This window comes from Alligator mississippiensis, chromosome 2 (genome assembly GCF_030867095.1).
Source record: "Alligator mississippiensis isolate rAllMis1 chromosome 2, rAllMis1, whole genome shotgun sequence".
Lineage (NCBI taxonomy): Eukaryota > Metazoa > Chordata > Crocodylia > Alligatoridae > Alligator > Alligator mississippiensis.
In genome coordinates, this window is record NC_081825.1 from 163779199 (window position 1) to 163799748 (window position 20550).

Consider the following 20550-nt stretch of genomic DNA (forward strand, 5'->3'; position numbering starts at 1 on the left):
TCACCACACCTTCCAGGTCCAATCAGGGCAGGTGTTGTTGAAGGTTAAGCAACCAATCTCTAAAGCGTGGTCCGTCACCCCAGAGAGTGACAGCTCTCGAGCGCCTGCCCCTCTGCCATGAGCTCCGTGCTTAAAATGATGAAGTGATGTGGGGCCCCGCCCCCGTCTCAACTGGGCCAGCTCACGTAGGCGAGCTGGTGGCAGAGCACCCGAGTTGATAGGCAGGTAAGAAGACAATGAGGAAGAAGAAAAAAGTGGTACAAGAGACGTGGGTGAGGCGGGGATGGAAATCCTACAGAGAGGGCAAGCCGCTGAAGAAGTCGGCTGCAGGAGGGATTGACACTCTCTTCTTGCAAGCGTGCTTCACAGGGGCGGGGCGGGGCGGGGCAGTCCTGCCTGGCTGCGGTGGCAACTGAAGTAGTAAAAGCCCAAGGTGGCCAGCGTGGGGATCGAACCCACGGCCTTGGCGTTATTAGCACCACGCTCTAACCAGCTGAGCTAGCCGGCCGAGGGCGCAGCCTCGATCCTTCGCTGCAGCCAGTTCCGACCAGCCCAAGTCAGGCAAGGTACTCACCACCCCATGAGACTCCTGGACTGCAGCAGCAGGCTAGCCACCCAGCCACAGCAGCAGCATCAGCAAGAGCAGCAGCAGGCACAGCAGCAGGGGGGACTAGCTCAAGTGGTAGAGCGCTCGCTTAGCATGCGAGAGGTAGCGGGATCGATGCCTGCGTTCTCCAGGGTGGCCTGGGCTACTGGCTCCTTTTGGCCGAGGCGGTGGCCTGGCCAGAGCCCCAGCACGGCTGCTTTCCAGGCCCCGCGTGGCCTCTGGAGGTACTACAGGGGCCTGGATGGCAAGTTTTGCCTGCCAGAGGCAGAGTAGTGTCTGCCCCTCTTGTGGGACTAGTGCTTCCAGGGCAAGGCTAGCCCAGGTCGTAGGTGTGGCGGAGCAGTAGGGGGCGGTCCTGGGCTGAGCCACCCACCTCAGCGTGCCCCACCACCTGCCAAGCGCCAGGTGCCTCACCTCCGGATGACCCCCTTGCACAGCACACCCTCAAGCCTGGGGGTACCGCCGCCCCTGGCCATCTGGTTTGTCTTTGGCCTTGTGCCCCCTTGGGCACGCAGGCCTCGTACACCTGGAGGCTGCTTACTCTGCTGCGAATACTGGGGGCGCTTCCTTTAGCCCAAAGCACAAAAAGTAGCCTGCCTTAGTCAGCCAGACCAAGGGGACACCCAGGCATAGCCCAGTACATCTCCCAGCCAGTCCACCACCCTAATCACACTGGACAGCTTTCTTGCTTCAAGACGGAAGGCCTGGGGAATGCTCCGGGTTCCAGGAGAATCAAAGAACAACCTAAGACCAAACCGTGCGCCTAAGTAGCCGCTGAGCACGCATCTGTAGCACAGTGAGCTGTATACCTCGGTAGATTTTAGGTCACTTGTAGTCACAAACATCATCCAGAGGCAGCTGACGCTTTCTTGTGGAGGCAGGCAGTCCGTGGTGTGTCAGTGAGTTTCCAGAGAGATCCCCAACTCTCTGCCTGCTCAAGTACTCACATGTTCTCCCAAATGGCACTCTCCCCTCCAGGAGGAAGGGGCTCTCCAATCCATTTTTCTCACCACACCTTCCAGGTCCAATCAGGGCAGGTGTTGTTGAAGGCTAAGCAACCAATCTCTAAAGCGTCGCCCGTCACCCCAGAGAGTGACAGCTCTCGAGCGCCTGCCCCTCTGCCATGAGCTCCGTGCTTAAAATGATGAAGTGATGTGGGGCCCCGCCCCCGTCTCAACTGGGCCAGCTCACGTAGGCGAGCTGGTGGCAGAGCACCCGAGTTGATAGGCAGGTAAGAAGACAATGAGGAAGAAGAAAAAAGTGGTACAAGAGACGTGGGTGAGGCGGGGATGGAAATCCTACAGAGAGGGCAAGCCGCTGAAGAAGTCGGCTGCAGGAGGGATTGACACTCTCTTCTTGCAAGCGTGCTTCACAGGGGCGGGGCGGGGCGGGGCGGGGCGGGGCGGGGCAGTCCTGCCTGGCTGCGGTGGCAACTGAAGTAGTAAAAGCCCAAGGTGGCCAGCGTGGGGATCGAACCCACGGCCTTGGCGTTATTAGCACCACGCTCTAACCAGCTGAGCTAGCCGGCCGAGGGCGCAGCCTCGATCCTTCGCTGCAGCCAGTTCCGACCAGCCCAAGTCAGGCAAGGTACTCACCACCCCATGAGACTCCTGGACTGCAGCAGCAGGCTAGCCACCCAGCCACAGCAGCAGCATCAGCAAGAGCAGCAGCAGCCACAGCAGCAGGGGGGACTAGCTCAAGTGGTAGAGCGCTCGCTTAGCATGCGAGAGGTAGCGGGATCGATGCCTGCGTTCTCCAGGGTGGCCTGGGCTACTGGCTCCTTTTGGCCGAGGCGGTGGCCTGGCCAGAGCCCCAGCACGGCTGCTTTCCAGGCCCCGCGTGGCCTCTGGAGGTACTACTGGGGCCTGGATGGCAAGTTTCGCCTGCCAGAGGCAGAGTAGTGTCTGCCCCTCTTGTGGGACTAGTGCTTCCAGGGCAAGGCTAGCCCAGGTCGTAGGTGTGGCGGAGCAGTAGGGGGCGGTCCTGGGCTGAGCCACCCACCTCAGCGTGCCCCACCACCTGCCAAGCGCCAAGTGCCTCCCCGGGCGTGCCTCACCTCCGGACGACCCCCTTGCACAGCACAGCCGCAAGCCTGGGGGTACCGCCGCCCCTGGCCATCTGGTTTGTCTTTGGCCTTGTGCCCCCTGGGGCACGCAGGCCTCGTACACCTGGAGGCTGCTTACTCTGCTGCGAATACTGGGGGCGCTTCCTTTAGCCCAAAGCACAAAAAGTAGCCTGCCTTAGTCAGCCAGACCAAGGGGACACCCAGGCATAGCCCAGTACATCTCCCAGCCAGTCCACCACCCTAATCACGCTGGACAGCTTTCTTGCTTCAAGACGGAAGGCCTGGGGAATGCTCCGGGTTCCAGGAGAATCAAAGAACAACCTAAGACCAAACCGTGCGCCTAAGTAGCCGCTGAGCACGCATCTGTAGCACAGTGAGCTGTATACCTCGGTAGATTTTAGGTCACTTGTAGTCACAAACATCATCCAGAGGCAGCTGACGCTTTCTTGTGGAGGCAGGCAGTCCGTGGTGTGTCAGTGAGTTTCCAGAGAGATCCCCAACTCTCTGCCTGCTCACGTACTCACATGTTCCCCCTAATGGCACTCTCCCCTCCAGGAGGAAGGGGCTCTCCAATCCATTTTTCTCACCACACCTTCCAGGTCCAATCAGGGCAGGTGTTGTTGAAGGTTAAGCAACCAATCTCTAAAGCGTGGTCCGTCACCCCAGAGAGTGACAGCTCTCGAGCGCCTGCCCCTCTGCCATGAGCTCCGTGCTTAAAATGATGAAGTGATGTGGGGCCCCGCCCCCGTCTCAACTGGGCCAGCTCACGTAGGCGAGCTGGTGGCAGAGCACCCGAGTTGATAGGCAGGTAAGAAGACAATGAGGAAGAAGAAAAAAGTGGTACAAGAGACGTGGGTGAGGCGGGGATGGAAATCCTACAGAGAGGGCAAGCCGCTGAAGAAGTCGGCTGCAGGAGGGATTGACACTCTCTTCTTGCAAGCGTGCTTCACAGGGGCGGGGCGGGGCGGGGCGGGGCGGGGCGGGGCGGGGCAGTCCTGCCTGGCTGCGGTGGCAACTGAAGTAGTAAAAGCCCAAGGTGGCCAGCGTGGGGATCGAACCCACGGCCTTGGCGTTATTAGCACCACGCTCTAACCAGCTGAGCTAGCCGGCCGAGGGCGCAGCCTCGATCCTTCGCTGCAGCCAGTTCCGACCAGCCCAAGTCAGGCAAGGTACTCACCACCCCATGAGACTCCTGGACTGCAGCAGCAGGCTAGCCACCCAGCCACAGCAGCAGCATCAGCAAGAGCAGCAGCAGCCACAGCAGCAGGGGGGACTAGCTCAAGTGGTAGAGCGCTCGCTTAGCATGCGAGAGGTAGCGGGATCGATGCCTGCGTTCTCCAGGGTGGCCTGGGCTACTGGCTCCTTTTGGCCGAGGCGGTGGCCTGGCCAGAGCCCCAGCACGGCTGCTTTCCAGGCCCCGCGTGGCCTCTGGAGGTACTACTGGGGCCTGGATGGCAAGTTTCGCCTGCCAGAGGCAGAGTAGTGTCTGCCCCTCTTGTGGGACTAGTGCTTCCAGGGCAAGGCTAGCCCAGGTCGTAGGTGTGGCGGAGCAGTAGGGGGCGGTCCTGGGCTGAGCCACCCACCTCAGCGTGCCCCACCACCTGCCAAGCGCCAAGTGCCTCCCCGGGCGTGCCTCACCTCCGGACGACCCCCTTGCACAGCACAGCCGCAAGCCTGGGGGTACCGCCGCCCCTGGCCATCTGGTTTGTCTTTGGCCTTGTGCCCCCTGGGGCACGCAGGCCTCGTACACCTGGAGGCTGCTTACTCTGCTGCGAATACTGGGGGCGCTTCCTTTAGCCCAAAGCACAAAAAGTAGCCTGCCTTAGTCAGCCAGACCAAGGGGACACCCAGGCATAGCCCAGTACATCTCCCAGCCAGTCCACCACCCTAATCACGCTGGACAGCTTTCTTGCTTCAAGACGGAAGGCCTGGGGAATGCTCCGGGTTCCAGGAGAATCAAAGAACAACCTAAGACCAAACCGTGCGCCTAAGTAGCCGCTGAGCACGCATCTGTAGCACAGTGAGCTGTATACCTCGGTAGATTTTAGGTCACTTGTAGTCACAAACATCATCCAGAGGCAGCTGACGCTTTCTTGTGGAGGCAGGCAGTCCGTGGTGTGTCAGTGAGTTTCCAGAGAGATCCCCAACTCTCTGCCTGCTCACGTACTCACATGTTCCCCCTAATGGCACTCTCCCCTCCAGGAGGAAGGGGCTCTCCAATCCATTTTTCTCACCACACCTTCCAGGTCCAATCAGGGCAGGTGTTGTTGAAGGTTAAGCAACCAATCTCTAAAGCGTGGTCCGTCACCCCAGAGAGTGACAGCTCTCGAGCGCCTGCCCCTCTGCCATGAGCTCCGTGCTTAAAATGATGAAGTGATGTGGGGCCCCGCCCCCGTCTCAACTGGGCCAGCTCACGTAGGCGAGCTGGTGGCAGAGCACCCGAGTTGATAGGCAGGTAAGAAGACAATGAGGAAGAAGAAAAAAGTGGTACAAGAGACGTGGGTGAGGCGGGGATGGAAATCCTACAGAGAGGGCAAGCCGCTGAAGAAGTCGGCTGCAGGAGGGATTGACACTCTCTTCTTGCAAGCGTGCTTCACAGGGGCGGGGCGGGGCGGGGCAGTCCTGCCTGGCTGCGGTGGCAACTGAAGTAGTAAAAGCCCAAGGTGGCCAGCGTGGGGATCGAACCCACGGCCTTGGCGTTATTAGCACCACGCTCTAACCAGCTGAGCTAGCCGGCCGAGGGCGCAGCCTCGATCCTTCGCTGCAGCCAGTTCCGACCAGCCCAAGTCAGGCAAGGTACTCACCACCCCATGAGACTCCTGGACTGCAGCAGCAGGCTAGCCACCCAGCCACAGCAGCAGCAGCAGCAAGAGCAGCAGAAGCCACAGCAGCAGGGGGAGACTAGCTGAAGTGGTAGAGCGCTCGCTTAGCATGCGAGAGGTAGCGGGATGGTTGCCTGCGTTCTCCAGGGTGGCCTGGGCTGCTGGCTCCTTTTGGCTGAGACGGTGGCCTGGCCGCAGCCCCAGCACGGCTGCTTTCCAGGCCTCGTGTGGCCTCTGGAGGTACTACCGGGGCCTGGATGGCAAGTTTCGCCTTCCAGAGGCAGAGTAGTGTCTGCCCCGCTTGTGGGACTAGTGCTTCCGGGCCAAGGCTAGCCCAGGTCGTAGGTGTGGCGGAGCAGTAGGGAGCGGTCCTGTTCTGAGCCACCCACCTCAGCGTGCCCCACCACCTGCCAAGCGCCAAGTGCCTCCCCGGGGGTGCCTCACCTCCGGCCGACCCCCTTGCACAGCACACCCTCAAGCCTGGGGGTACCGCCGCCCCTGGCCCTCTGGTTTGTCTTTGTCCTTGTGCCCCCTGGGGCACGCATGCCTCGTACACCTGGAGGCTGCTTACTCTGCTGCGAATACTGGGGGCGCTTCCTTTAGCCCAAAACACAAAAAGTAGCCTGCCTTAATCAGCCGGACCAAGGGGGCACCCAGGCATAGCCCAGTCCCTCTCCCAGACAGTCCACCACCCTAATCACGCTGGACAGCTTTCTTGCTTCAAGACGGAAGGCCTGGGGAATGCTCCGGGTTCCAGGAGAATCAAAGAACAACCTAAGACCAAACCGTGCGCCTAAGTAGCCGCTGAGCACGCATCTGTAGCAGAGTGAGCTGTATACCTCGGTAGTTTTTAGGTCACTTGTAGTCACAAACATCATCCAGAGGCGGCTGAGGCTTTCTTGTGGAGGCCCGCAGTCCGTGGTGTGTCAGTGAGTTTCCAGAGAGATCCCCAACTCTCTGCATGCTCACGTACTCACATGTTCCCCCTAATGGCACTCTCCCCTCCAGGAGGAAGGGGCTCTCCAATCCATTTTTCTCACCACACCTTCCAGGTCCAATCAGGGCAGATGTTGTTGAAGGCTAAGCAACCAATCTCTAAAGCATCGCCCGTCACCCCAGAGAGTGACAGCTCTCGAGCGCCTGCCCCTCTGCCATGAGCTCCGTGCTTAAAACGATGAAGTGATGTGGGGCCCCGCCCCCCTCTCAACTGGGCCAGCTCACTTTGGCGGAGCTGGTGGCAGAGCACCCGAGGTGTTAGGCAGGTAAGAAGACAATGAGGAAGAGGAAAAAACTGGTACAAGAGCAATGGGTGAGGCGGGGATGGAAATCCTTCACAGAGGGGCATGTGGTGTTTTAGAAAAATGATGTGGGTTTTCTTTGCATTTGTATTTTTGCTATGATTCTGGTAGTTAAACTCTTATGCAACATGCACCACAGTTTTTTTGAGCCCCTTTCCTCCATCTTTTTTGTAACTTCTGTGGGAGGAAGGAAGAAGAACTGATTCATAGTAGAAATGATAAGACATGGAATTGTATTTGTAAATGGATCTGTAATGTGAGATCTGTTTCACTGGGGATCCTTCTAACCATGTAAGAATTACTGGGTTTTATGGAATGATAGGAAAGCCCTTATGGATTACTTAATAGTGAGATCTCTTCCCCCTCTCAATCCTCCAGTGAATGTAACAAGGATGTGTCCTGGGAGGTGTGATTTTTTTTTTTTTTTTAAGGACAGTTGCCTGTCCCCTTGCTTCCTGTCCCCCCACAGTCTGCCCCCTAAGTATCTGCACACCAGAGCACCTGCCCCTTACTCGATGGTGCCTGCCATCTTTCTCCTGCTACTTTTTCCCCCACGCCTGCACACCCAGATATTTTCCCGTACCAGTGCTTGCCCCCCTCTGCCACCACTTCTGCTCTCACAACCTCTGCCCTCCCTTGCCTACCCTACACCACTTACCCTCTGGCTCCAGCATGGCTTCAGCCTCAGCTTCATCCTGGGGCACAGAGTATGTGGTTGCTCTGGCCCCAGCCTGATCATGCAGCAACTGTTCTGTTCAAGCTCTGTACGACATATCCTTAATGCAGGGTAGATATCAGAATCTCCACTTAACTTCTCAGGATAGAATAGTTCTCAAGCACCTTCTTTCCTGGCTGGAGGAAGCTAAAGGCAGAAAAAACATTTGGAAAGTGTACAAGAAAAACACCAGTATGTGGTGGCCATCTTGAAGAACCTACTAAAAAAATTCTAGCCATGAGATGCTATTAATCCTCTTACCTATCTCTTGACCCTCAAGGAAATTCTCTTCTGATATCAGCAGAGTGCAATAGCCATCATGTCATGTGGCACTAAGCTTCTTTTAATTTTGGGTAAACTATTTCAAGAATTAAGAATGAAATATTTTTATCACTCTCACCAGATAATATGTAACTTTTAAGGTTAAGTATTGGTCACCCTTGTGAAAACAAGGTGAAATGTTATTTGGACTTTAATTGTTTCCAGAATATCAAATGTTCTTCACACCAGGGAAATTATACTACATTTTAATTTTAACTTTGCACTTGCATTTGAACACTCAGGGGTTGGGGTTTTTTTTTGTTTTTTTTTTTTTAAACATCTATGCATATTGCCAGAAGTGTTTTTACAGGTTTGGATGTTTGATGAATTAAGCACATGTTGATGAATCTTATGTTATGGAAGTCACATACAGCTATTTCTCTGTCCAGCAATGATCTCTGTCGAATTAATTAGCAATGATATTAGGGTAGAAGTGTAGTAGATTGTGGTGATTGCAGTTTTTGAGGCATTAGGTTAGTGTGAATTGTTGAACATGGCAGGTGACTTGGTGCATGTCCCTTATGAAATAGAAGTTAGAAGGCAAGTTGAGGTTGCTTATGCAATTTGGTTGGGATGAAAATCAATTTAGTTGAGGGGGGGATGTTGAAAGCATTAAGGTTTAAATATTAAGCTCAGTTAGCCCATGGGGGTCCAGCTGCTTACCTCAGTTTGTATTTTTATTTCTAATTCTGAGATAAGAGTCTTTTCAAAGGAGTTGAGCATCTCTGTAGCCCAACACTCCATAAACCTCACTCACCTTTATAAATGTGCACGTTGTAAACAAGTGTTAGCTTTTCAATCAGGCAATCAAGTGTTGAACACTGACCTGAATTAAAAGGTTGAAACGTGTAGTGAATTCTATTCTGCACAGAGAAATTTTTATTAGTTTATTCATTTCATAAGTTATTTCCAGGAAATATGATGTTTCAATAGCTCACCCTGTTCCAGTTTGGAATATAACATTGCATATGTTGCAGAATTCAGAAGATTAAATTTATGACTGCCCTATCATCCTCTTGCATTATTTTACTTTTATCTAGCTGTATTTTTTTTAATGTAAACTTTAATAAATTGTATAAACTCACACCTGGTCTCAGTTGTATCTCTAGCTAAAGAAGGTCAGTCTCCTGACTTTCAAAAGGGCTGCATAGACAGACAGACACCTTGCTTTCATGGATGTGCACTGTTTTCTCTAAAAAGCATCATTTATTTGGTATAAAAGTAATGTATAAGTTCTTTCGCCAAGGAAAAGATGACCTCACAGCACACTTCCAATAGAAATGTGAACATACACTAGCACAACACTTGGGTTGTTTTTTGGGGTTTTTTTTTTTTTTTTAGCATGAACTATGAATATAACAGTTGCTCCAGTTGCATCAAATGAACCATTGTACAAAGACACTGATCTTTGTTTTGAGTGTTTCCTCTTAAAACTAGTGACAAAAATAGGTTGATACAAATATCCATGAGTACCAAAGCTGATAATTATCTTTTGTGACTCATTAGTAATTAAAAGCATCTTAACCCTGGAGGGATACCTCTTTCCTTCTGAGAAGCAGAGAATGATTTGCAGAAGAGGGGCATCTGGGGATTCTTTGGGTGCGTCCACACATGCAAGCATGTGCACTTGCCGCAGCTCAAATAGAAGCAGTGCAAATTTGAGCCGGGACTTTTTACCTCAGCACACATGCTTGGACATGCACTTTGTTGTGGAGCAAATTGTGCCACTTGGGGCAAAATAACCCTGCCTGGCTCCTCCCAGATCTGCCGCCAGGGGGAGCTAGACCCCAGGGCCAGCACCTGTGCTGTCCCTAGCAGTATAAAAAGCTGCCCTGTCCTGGCCCCATCAGTACAAAAAGCTGCCCTGGAAAGTAGCTCAGGGCTACTCACTCTCAGGAGCTTCTGAGGCCCAGCCACTTGGCACCTGGGGACACTACCCCTTGTGCCAGCTGGACTACTGAAGCAGCCCTGAGAGCTCCCTGCACCCTCTACCCACTGCAGCAGTCTGGCTGTGGGGGCTGCTGCCTGGCCGTGACCTGCTGCACATCTGCCAGACCTGGATGGGGACTGCACAGCCAGTAGAGGCATCTGTCCCTCTGGACCATCTGCCAGTGGGCAGTGGCTGCAGAGTTGGCTTCTGTGTGGCACTACTGCCATGTGTGCCCCCTGCCCAGCCATCTGGGCAGCTATCGCCCAGATGTTCCCAGTGTGGTGGCCTGCTTTGAACTGTCCTCCTGGTGCCATTTGGCCAGGAGAGCAGCCACAGCCAGCTGGGTCCAAGATGCTAGCTCTGAGCAGGCAGGGTTCTGCCACTGGCCTCCCTAGCAGGAATTCTGGTGTTCCCTATTGGAAAACTAAAAAATCCCGAAGTCACTCTGTAAAATATCCCAAATCCATGTGCCTCCACAAGTAAAACAAAAGACCTCTATAAAGAGAGAGAGAGAGTGAGACAGAGACAGTGATCAGTTGGGCAATGTTTTATTGATATATCTACAGTGTTAAAGCAATGTGGAAGCCTACCAGTGTCTCTATTATAAATTATATAGTGAACTCACAATTATAAAGTGAACTCTAAATACATGTTTCATGAAATCATAGATACATGAATATATATCTTGGTGCCCCCCCACGGGGGCTACAGCCCCCACACAGAGGCTACAGCCCCCCAACAGGGGCCAAATGGCCTTCTGCAGGGGCTACCTCCCCCCGCAAGGCCCACATGCCCCACCCCAGCCCCCTGATTGCTGCCCCACCTGGCCCCAGCCCCCATTTCCACCCCCACCTGCCTCCCCAACCCCAGGTACCATCACTTAAAAAAAAACCCAACAAAAAAAGAAAAAAGCCAAAAAAGCCTCTACTTACTCTAGAATCAGGGGCTGTGGGGGCTCCAGGGCCTCCTGGCAGAGCCTCCCCGGGCAGCACAGGGCAGTGTGGGTCAGGAAGACCCGGTGCTGGGGCTGCTGGGGCTGTCCCTCTGCCCTGTGCTGTGCGGGTGGGGTCCCAGTGATACAGAGACAGCTGCTAGACTGCTGGTAAGTGCAGGGGAGGTTTTTTTGTGTGGTTTTTTTACTGTGGGTATGCTGGGGTGGTGGGGCAGGGATTGGGGGCTTTGGGGGACTGGGGAGGCTGGGGCTGGGCAAGGAAGGGATTGGGGGAGGGGTCTGGGGGCAGGCTGGGGATGGGGCTGGGTAGGAAAGGGATGGGGGGTTGAGGGAGTGGGCAGGGCTAGCAGGGGTCCTCTCCCCCCTCCTCCAGCCCCCCTGACCCCTTACTTACCAGCACTGGAGTCCTGGTGCTGAAGCATGGTGCCTGTCAGGCAGAGTGCTTCAGCACCAGGACAAGGGCCAACCACAGAGATGCTCTGGCAGTCAGTGTCTCTGTGGAGGACCCAGCCTCCAGTTGCCTCTGGGCACAGTCCGGGACTGTGTCCTGCACCGCCTTTTTTAACTTAATTTTTTTAGAGCCCTGGATATTCAGGGGTCTAATTTTGCCCCTGCACTACAAACTTGCGGCACGGGGAACGTTTTTTTGTTCCCACACGTGCCTCTTAACCCATCTCAATGGAGTTTGTGATGGGGCAGGAGGCACGTGCACGCTCGTCTGGATGCACCCTTTGTGTCTAAACTTTATTGGATACAGTTGTACGGAATTCCTATTGGCAATAATAATGAGATTTAGAATGAATGGTTTATGGGGCTTGCTAGTGAAAATAGTTTAGCAGCCTTGAAGTGCTTCATGTCTGACATTTCATGGAAATATATACCATTTTCAAGGGTAAAGCCCCTGGCACTTAACTACTTATTCATTCATCTTGGCAACACGCCTGCAGGCTAGATACCTGGGTAGCTATAGTGACAGAAAAGTAAACAAAAATATGACTTGCTGACCATGACATAGTGAGTCCAGGATTTGGCAAAAGGGGAAGAAGAGCTTCCCTCATTTCAGCCTCTACCTCCTTGCACCCAGCAGTAGAGGCAGACCCTGCCACAGGAGCTTTTAGTTCCCAAAGCAGGTAAAAATCCCTCCACCTTCCACTCCATGCTCAAAGGCGTATCCCCTCCCCTCCCCTCCCCTCCCTATTCTTTTGTTTGCTGCTGATTTCCCTGCTGTTCTTGGGGCAGGGGAAGCTTCAAAGCTGCTCCACCCACTGGGAACAGCCACAGTGCCAGCAGTGGAAATGGGTATGTGGGTGTGTGTGTATATGGGGGTAGGGGGAGTTCCCTCTCCCCATGCCTGCTTCTACGGGACCTGTGGACAAGAGAAGCTTTCATGTCTCTTAAGTAGCTCAATCTCCAAGTGCTTTAAAAGCACCCGGGACACTAGGAAGATTCAAGATAAAGAAAGACTCTTAATATTGGAAAGGCTCTGGAATATCCATTGAACAAACAACAGAGTAGGTAAATTAATAAGTCACATTTAGTGTAAAAATCCCAAACAAACAACCCCCACCCCAACAAAACCCAAAATTAATTTACATCTGGTTTTACAAATGCTTCCTGAAGGCAAAGGGAAGGACTCCTATAAGGCCATGGTTTTCTTCCTGAAGAACTCAGACTCTCTGTTTTGCTTGCCAATGTACAGATTTCCCTATTCCAGAAAATCCAGAGAAGTGCAGGGCATTCAGTCTGAGTAAAGTAGATCTTACTGATCCTGTTACCAACTTGCAGATGTGTTCTGATCCGGAAACTGACAGCATATATAAAGAGAAGGGGAAGTCCTAAAGTAGCATAAATGATGGCAGACTCAGACTCTTTAATTGAACATTACCCGCTGTTTAAGTGTGGCATGAATGCATTTTTAATATTTTCTTCTCCTTAACTTGAATAGAACTGCTGTACTAATTGCCCTGTAATTCTATGGGGGTGGGTGCATGTTTAAATACTTGCTGAATTAAACAAGGTCATGATTTTCTTGCCTTTCTTGTATATTTTAGCTTTATTGAAAGTCTTGGAGTATTGGTAGATTGTATCTTTTTGAGTGATGGGTAGATTAATTCTTTTTCTTTTGTTTGTTCAAAGTTCAGGGTTCAAAGTACAGAAGAACACAAATGGCTTTTTCTAAGGGCCCTGCCACATGTTCAAATGAAAGCTGGTTTCAATCCAGCTTTAAAGTTGTTACATACTTTTAAGCACTAACTTTGTTGCTGGTTGGCTCTTTTTACAGCTGAATGGACACTTTTTATGGTGTGGTAATTATTTTGTAGGTGTGGCCATGAGTGCTATGTGCCCCCAGAGGCTGGGGGGCATGGCAAGCTCCAGCAGGCAGCAGCGGCCCTGTCAGTGGTGAGAGCGTTGTGGAGGCAAGTGGGGAGCTGCTGCAGTGTGGGAGTGGCAAGTGCCGACTAGTGGTTGGAGACCACCTGCAGACACTGCCAGCAGTGTTGGCAGTGGCTAGTGGCAATCGTGGACCGCCTGCAGATGCAGCCAGCAGTGTCAGCTGGTGAGGGGGTTGGACGGCGAGTGGCCACTGCTCACAGGTGCCGCTGACAGTGTTGGTGGTGCCTTTTCACAGGGGATGGCCAGTCTAAATTTATTGAGTGATTTACCATTCAACTGCGTGATATATGTAACATGTGGCAGGGACCTAAGATTTAGTGTTCAAAGATGATACCTTCTTTAGACTAACTAAGAAATCGCAAAAAAGTTGTCTTTTTGTGCAAGCTTTTAGGCTGTACATCTCCCTGTCTGTCTGCCATCTGACACCAGGTATGTGTGGTATTTTTTAGGTATGTAGGGAGTAAAAGGAAGGCGCAGGGCAGCATAGAACCCGTACTGAACAAGAAGGAGCAATTAGTAACAAACAGGGGGGACAAGGCTGAGCTATTCAATGAGTTTTTTGCCTCAGTGTTCTTGAACAGGGGTCAAGATAAGCCTCCTAATCTTAGATGGACAGTAGAGGGACACCAGCCCACCAACTGTTGATGCAGAGTCACTTGCAAGGACTGGATGTGTCTAAGTCAGCAGGCCCGGATGAGCTGCATCTGAGAGTACTGAAGGAATTGGCTGGTGTCATAGCAGAACCACTGGCATGGCTGTTTGAGCACTCGTGGTGCTTGGGTCAGGTCCCAGAGCACTGGAAAAGGGCTAATGTGGTCACTATTTTCGAGAAGGGGAGGAAGGAGGATCCAAGTAATTATAGTCCAGTCAGTCTCACTTCCATCCTTGGAAAAGTCTTTGAAAAGGTTATGAAGGATCATATTTCATAGGTTTCATAGACATTAAGGCTAGAAGGGACCTTGGAGTTGAGCTCCCTGCCCCAGGGGCAGGAAGTCAGCTAGGGTCACAGGATCCCAGCAAGATAAACATCCAATTGACTCTAAAAGGAGTCCAGAGTAGGTGCTAGCACCTCCTCTGGTGGCAGTCTGTTCTAGGTCTTGGGGGCTCAGACTATAAAGAAGTTCTTCCTGATGTCCAGCCTGAAACAGTCTTGGAGAAATTTGTGACCATTTGACCTTGTCATCCCATGGGGCACTCTGGTGAACAGGTGTTCCCTCAGATCCTGATGTACACCCCGTATATACTTATACTTATCATACACTTCCCCCATTTCCCTCTGTATCTAATATATTTCGTTTTGAAGCATGCAGTATATTCACGAAGTGAACTTTATATTTTAGCAGTTTTGAAGGAGAAATGCCTTAAGCAAAAAACTAATGGTGATGGCTTTTGAAATTATGTATGGTTAGCACAGGTACTGGCATCAGATATTTAAGTCTTATCCAAACCACTGATATACATGCACACCAAGGATCACTCTGATACAATTTGCTGAAGGCAGTAAAAGTGTGAGGATGCTCTTTCATAAACAGATAAAAAGCCACCCGCTGTTCCTACAGTGTTACAGAATTCTGGTTCTGCAAATGTAGAGCCATTCAGCAGAGGTAGCATAGTCTAAGAGCTATAGGATAGCGTGACATTCTTATGGTAGCTGACAGAAAAACAAGAACATGAATGGAAAACAGAAGCCATGAGGGCTCCACTGTATCCAACAGAGAAGGGAGAGGAAAAGCAACATGCCAGGAAAAGTGATAGAAGACATTTTAGATTCATGTTTTTTAAAAGTGTATTAATGGGGAGTAGTTAATATTGAATTTAATATTAAACAAATCCATCAGGAAAGTAACATAATGCCAGTTTGAACTTAATCTTTATTCTCTGATCTCCCTGTTTATTTCTAAGGAGCTGGAGAAAAATGGTGTGGAGCCCTGTCCAATTGCATGATCATATAATATTTTTCTATATGTTCTATATTTTTGTATATAGTAATACTTTACAGTGCCAGGTATTGTTACACCAAGACAAAAGAGTCTAGGAAAGTCGCATAGCTGATAATGCATGGTAAAACCATGCTATGAACTCTATTTACTCAAATCCAAGATGAGGTTTTCTTCCTCCGTTCAACATGTGGGAAAGAGACTAGTTTTGGATTTGAATACCAGCCCAGGGCAAACAGCAGCTCTGGTGAGAGTCCAGCGGAAAAAATAATGCAGCAGGGTGTGAGCGTGTGCCCGTCCTGGGTATCCGGTTTTCAGGTAACTCCCCCCCAATTCCCGCCTGCCACGACTTGATCTAAATGAGATTTTGGGGGGAGGGGGGAGGGGAGGAATAGTTGTTAGATACCAGTACCCCGGTAATAACCACGCGGGTCAGATCTTCATTGCAAGTGCTTTATTAAAGTTAATCTGCCTTTCTCTCTCTTTCTTTTGACTTGGATTCCTTGGTCTTGCCGCGGGGTTCCCATGGTCTGCCGTCTGGGAGTAACGCAGGGTCACTGGTTTGCTTGTTACTCAATAACCAGTCCTTAACAAGGCCAATTAACGGCTGTTTGCCGCTGACATCAGGATTTCCCTCGGCCGCGGCTTGTGCCGGCTTCTAAAGCCCGGCTTAGTCAATTTCCTATCCTCTTCTGCAATAATCAGCCGTTAACAAGGCAATTAATGGCTGATTGACGCCGATACCGGGATTCCCCCCCGGCCTCAGCTTGTGCCGGCTTCTAAAGCCCAGCTTCGTCAATTTCTTTTCCTTTCACTTTCTGCCATCTCGGCTTCCCCTTTTTCCTCTGGAGAGAGCCTGGAGTTACCGGGGCTACAGGACACGGCCAGGGCTTCTTCACACTTTTCTCTCTGTCTCTTCTTTTCTCTTCTCCCCACCGTCACTTGGGGAATTCCCACGCTGAGCCCCCTTGGAGCTGTGGGTGGCTCCCGCGACACCGCTCCGTGGATAACTCACTGCCGAGACTGTCTTCTATCAGATAGGACGCGATCCGGGGAAGGAAGTCTCAATTCCCCTCAAAACTCCTATTTCCATCTTGGAGTGTCCCTTCTGGTTACTTTCCATGACTGCATGCCCGAAGGCGCCCTTGGTAAGTTTCCTCCCCTTTTTATTATGCTTTTCAGGCTTTGTATTGGCTGCCCGGGGTTATCCATCAATTTCCTGGCTGTCTTCATTCCCGGCAGCTGTTACCTCTCTTTTAGTAACCGTGTCGCAGCTACGGTGCTGTTACACTGGGCAACCAGCATGGATTCATAACAGGTAGATCATGCCTGACCAATCTGGTTTCATTTTATGACAGGGTCACAAAACGCTTAGATGCAGGAGTAGAGGTGGATGTTGTTTTCTTGGATTTTAGCAAGGCCTTTGATAAGGTATCTCATCCCATTCTCATAAATAAATTAAGAGGCTGTGACAGAGATGTTTACATGGTCCAGTGAGTGGCAAATAGGCTTAGTGGTTGCACCCAGAGAGCAGTAGTAGACGGGTCAGTATTGACCTGGAAGGATGTGGGTAGTGGGGTCCCACAGGGTTCAGTCCTTGGACCTGTACTCTTCAGTATCTTCATCAGTGACTTGGATGTGGGTGTGAAGTGTACTCTGTCCAAGTTTGTGGACAATACTAAATTGTGGAGTGAAGTGCACACTCCAGAGGGTAGGGAACGATTGCAAGCAGACCTGAACAGGTTAGAAAAGTGGGCAGTACACAATAGGATGCAGTACAACAAGGACAAGTGCAGAGTGTTTCACCTAGGGCACAAAAATATCCAGCACACCTACTGGCTAGGAAGTGACCCTCTCAGCAGCATAGAAGCAGAAAGGGGTCTCAGAGTTATAGTGGACTCCAAGATGAACGTGAGTCGTCAGTGTGACGAAATCATCAGCAAAGTTAACCGCACTTTATCACGCATCAGCAGATGCATGACAAATAGAACCGAGGAGGTGATACTTCCCCTCTATGTGGCATTGGTCAGACCACAGTTGGAGTACTGCGTCCAGTTTTGGGTGATTTCTTAGTTGGTCTAATAAAAGGTATCGCCTCTGAACCAAGAGCTCTAGAATTTTGCATTTCTTTTTGTTTCAGACCAACATGGCTACCAAATACATCCCTGAATACTAGAAAATAGTCTTTTTGATTTAAAAAAAGAAGAAGAAGAAGAAAAGACTTTCACAAATGAAATCAAGGGAAACTTCTTGTTTTAGCCTGGAGTTCATTCTCTATGTACATACATGGAGTAGAGAGTCTATTGGTGGATCTTCTCTTCTAGTCCAGGGTAAGAGGAATTGCTGGGGGGGTTTTGTGTGTTGTCACATCTCCAAATATTCCAAACAGATCTCCATGCAGATAGTAGGGTCCCTTTAGAGTTAAAGAAGTATTTGGTTTCACTACATTCAAGACATTTCATGTTTAATATTTAAACATTTTAAAGCAATGTTAAATATAAAATGTACAGCTAATGATCTTAACATGAATATGATAGCATAGTATAAAAACTGAAAGAAAATGAAATCAAATGATGCAATTAACAAAACACTGATGTAACTGAAATGAGAAAGTTGAAATGGTTTGTTTGGGAACCTTCCTTTAAAAATGTCATTGAAAAATTGACACACTCGGACAAGTTTCAGTTTTGATACACCTACATTTTTTATTAAGGAAGACAGTTTAAATTAAATGTTTTAGTCAGCTGACATTATTTTTAGCTATGTTTGCTTAAAACATATTTATCAAATGTTTGATATACATGGGAAAGCAATTAAGATCCATAGGAAACAGTCTAGGACTTTAAGAAAATTAAGATTTGGACATTGTTGCTTTTACAGAAAAGGTGTATCTATGACATCATTTTAGTCCCAGAACAGAATCATTCTTTGGTATTTCCTGCCTCTCTTTAAATCGTCATGCGAATATAAGCAAAGGAAATCACACTCATAAAAGATGATCAAAACACCAATATCTTTTAAAAAAATTTAACTACTGCATTGTATAGCTTGGAACGTCATAGTGGATTTAGCTTGCCACTGTGCATATTGATTCTAGCATTTTCAACATGTCAGCCACTGACATGGCAAGATATGGTCTCATTAAGTTGAAATATAATGGATGACTTATTTCCTACTAAAGCTTTAAAACAATACAAAAATTGACTTTTATGCTTGGTTACAAAGTCCTTCATAAACATCTGCTGCTGCTTTCTCTTGAGCTCTTCTGGATATTAAGATTCAGTTATCAGCAGGGGCCCTGACTTCCTCTGTTTAAAAATCACAAATTCTCTGATTAAAAACAGCCAAAATCTGTGATTAAAATGAAACCCCACTATCTATATATCTATATCTATATATATAGGTATCAGTTGAACACAATGTTTTATTGATATGTTTACTATTCTAAAGCAATTTGGAAGACTACCAGTGCCTCAATCACTATAATCAAATACATTCTAAATACCTGTACATTGTGGCATTTGATTTTGGGTTATCATGGAAAATCAGAGTGCCCCCTTGCCTCTTTTGCTCGCCAGGATGCAGGTCCAGGCCCCTCACTCCCCACCTACAGCCTTCTGCCTTTCCAAGCCCTACCAGAGGGGGCTGGCCCCTAGCTGCCAGGGCTACAAGGCCAGGGACCTGGGTCCTCAGCCCCCTGCCCCTCGCAGCAGCATCTGAGCCCCAGCTACTGCCCATGGCACGTGTTGGCTGCTGTGGGAGGGTGGAGCCTGGCTCCCCACTCCCTCGCAGACAGACAGCATGGCTGGAGCAGAGCCCATCAAGGGGGGTAGGGCAGAAGTAGGCTGCCCATTGAGGGCTTGGGCTCCCCGCCATGCTGCCTTGGCCTTGGGGCCTCTGCAGCCCAGCATGCAGAATGTGGCACAGCAGGGCAGTGCGGGGCTGGGTGGGAAACCTCGGTGCGGCTGAGAACTCCACATCACCATGGTGAGTCTCCCTCTGCCCACCTGGCAGCAGCATGGGTCACAACTCCAGGCTGCCACCCCTGCTGCTGCAGGGCAGGCAGGGGGCACCTCGCCATAGCCAAGTGGAGCTCCCAGTGGTGGCACCAAGCTTCCCCACCCAGCCCCATTCTGCCCTGCTGTGCCGGGTCCCACCCGTTTGGCCCTGGAGGCCCCAGGGGTGGGCAGCAGGGTGGGAAGCCTGAGCCCACAGTGGGCAGACTACCCCCACCCCATGCACAAATAGGGGGGCATGTGCTCCCCATGCCCTGCCAGGAGTATGTGCAGTGGTGGGGATCCAGCCCCCTCACCCCTCTTAAAATGAGAAAATCTGGGTTTTACCCCATTTTTCCATGGGAAATGGAAAACCTGGATCCATGGTTATCAGTCATCTCATTCCTGCAAAAGAGTACTGGGGATCAGATGTCAACTCTTTAGTGTATTAATTGTTAGTGATTTATTTTTTTCTTTCCCACATATATAAATGTACTTTGCCCTTTTTCTGCCTCATGCACCTGCATACAGTAACATCAGATTAGGTCATTTCTTGGTGTTGTGGCACAACTTCTGGAAGAAAGGACCTTGTCTTAGAAAATATAAGGGGCATTCAGGTACATGATAGAATTGTATACACTACTGTATAAAACTGACAGTATGGTCCTGGTCACAGGACAAAATAGAAGGCACATAAATATGTTCTTACACCACATTGTTAATTTGTACCTCTGCCTTCAACCAGTACACCTTCAAACCCTTTAACCTTCATGTTAGGAGTTTCCCCTAACCCTCCTTAAATTACAGTACTTGAGGGTAGCAGTAAAGTAGGTAAAGAACACTCCGAGGTAATGGACTGCTTCCAGCAGCTAGAGACTTGCAGTGCTGGGGAGCCTGATTTCCTGAAGGTCTTTCCAGTTTGAGACAGTGAGCAGAAGTAGAAAGAAGGACCTGCATATTGGAATGAGTCAAGTATGGAACTTGTTGGAGGTGGCTGGTGTGGTGATATCCCCAGACAGGTAGGGTCCTAGGCTGGAACCTACTGGAGTAGGGTAGGTTTGGGTTTTCCTACTTCCTTTCTATCCTAAGTGGTAGGAGAATCCTACTGATCGATTAGATGGCTTTCTGATAGGGCTGTGTGAAATGGGCCCTATTTGGTTCGGATTCAGATTTGGCTTGAATCAGGGACAGTGATTTGATTAATTGATTTCGATCAGTGTCCCCGATTTGATTTGGCCGAATCCGAATCTGAATATTGGATACTGATTCAGACAATCATTGATTTGGTCATAGACTCAGCTTCAAATGTTTTTTCCACATACCTTGAGGTACTAGTATGCCTCGTGAATGCTGTGATGCTGGGGCAGATGGAGTGTGCCACATGACCTGCACCTGGTACCTTGAGGTATGTAGAAAAAACATTTAAAGCTGTGTCTATGTTCAAATCGCCAAATCTTTCCAAATCTCTCTGAATTGATTTGGAGGGTTCTGATTCGATTCAGAGAGATTAAAGG

At 50.1% G+C, this 20550-nt stretch overlaps 4 non-coding genes across 4 annotated transcripts; all 4 read right to left on the reverse strand.

Annotated features, from left to right (window-relative positions):
- Positions 1–434: 434 nt before the first annotated feature.
- Positions 435–508, reverse strand: TRNAI-AAU (transfer RNA isoleucine (anticodon AAU)). Its single transcript has one exon. It is a non-coding gene; the product is annotated as a tRNA-Ile (tRNA).
- Positions 509–2062: 1554 nt separating this feature from the next.
- TRNAI-AAU (transfer RNA isoleucine (anticodon AAU)) lies at positions 2063–2136 on the reverse strand. The gene has a single exon. It is a non-coding gene; the product is annotated as a tRNA-Ile (tRNA).
- A 1573-nt stretch (positions 2137–3709) lies between these two features.
- Positions 3710–3783, reverse strand: TRNAI-AAU (transfer RNA isoleucine (anticodon AAU)). Its single transcript has one exon. It is a non-coding gene; the product is annotated as a tRNA-Ile (tRNA).
- A 1553-nt stretch (positions 3784–5336) lies between these two features.
- TRNAI-AAU (transfer RNA isoleucine (anticodon AAU)) lies at positions 5337–5410 on the reverse strand. The gene has a single exon. It is a non-coding gene; the product is annotated as a tRNA-Ile (tRNA).
- Positions 5411–20550: the final 15140 nt, after the last annotated feature.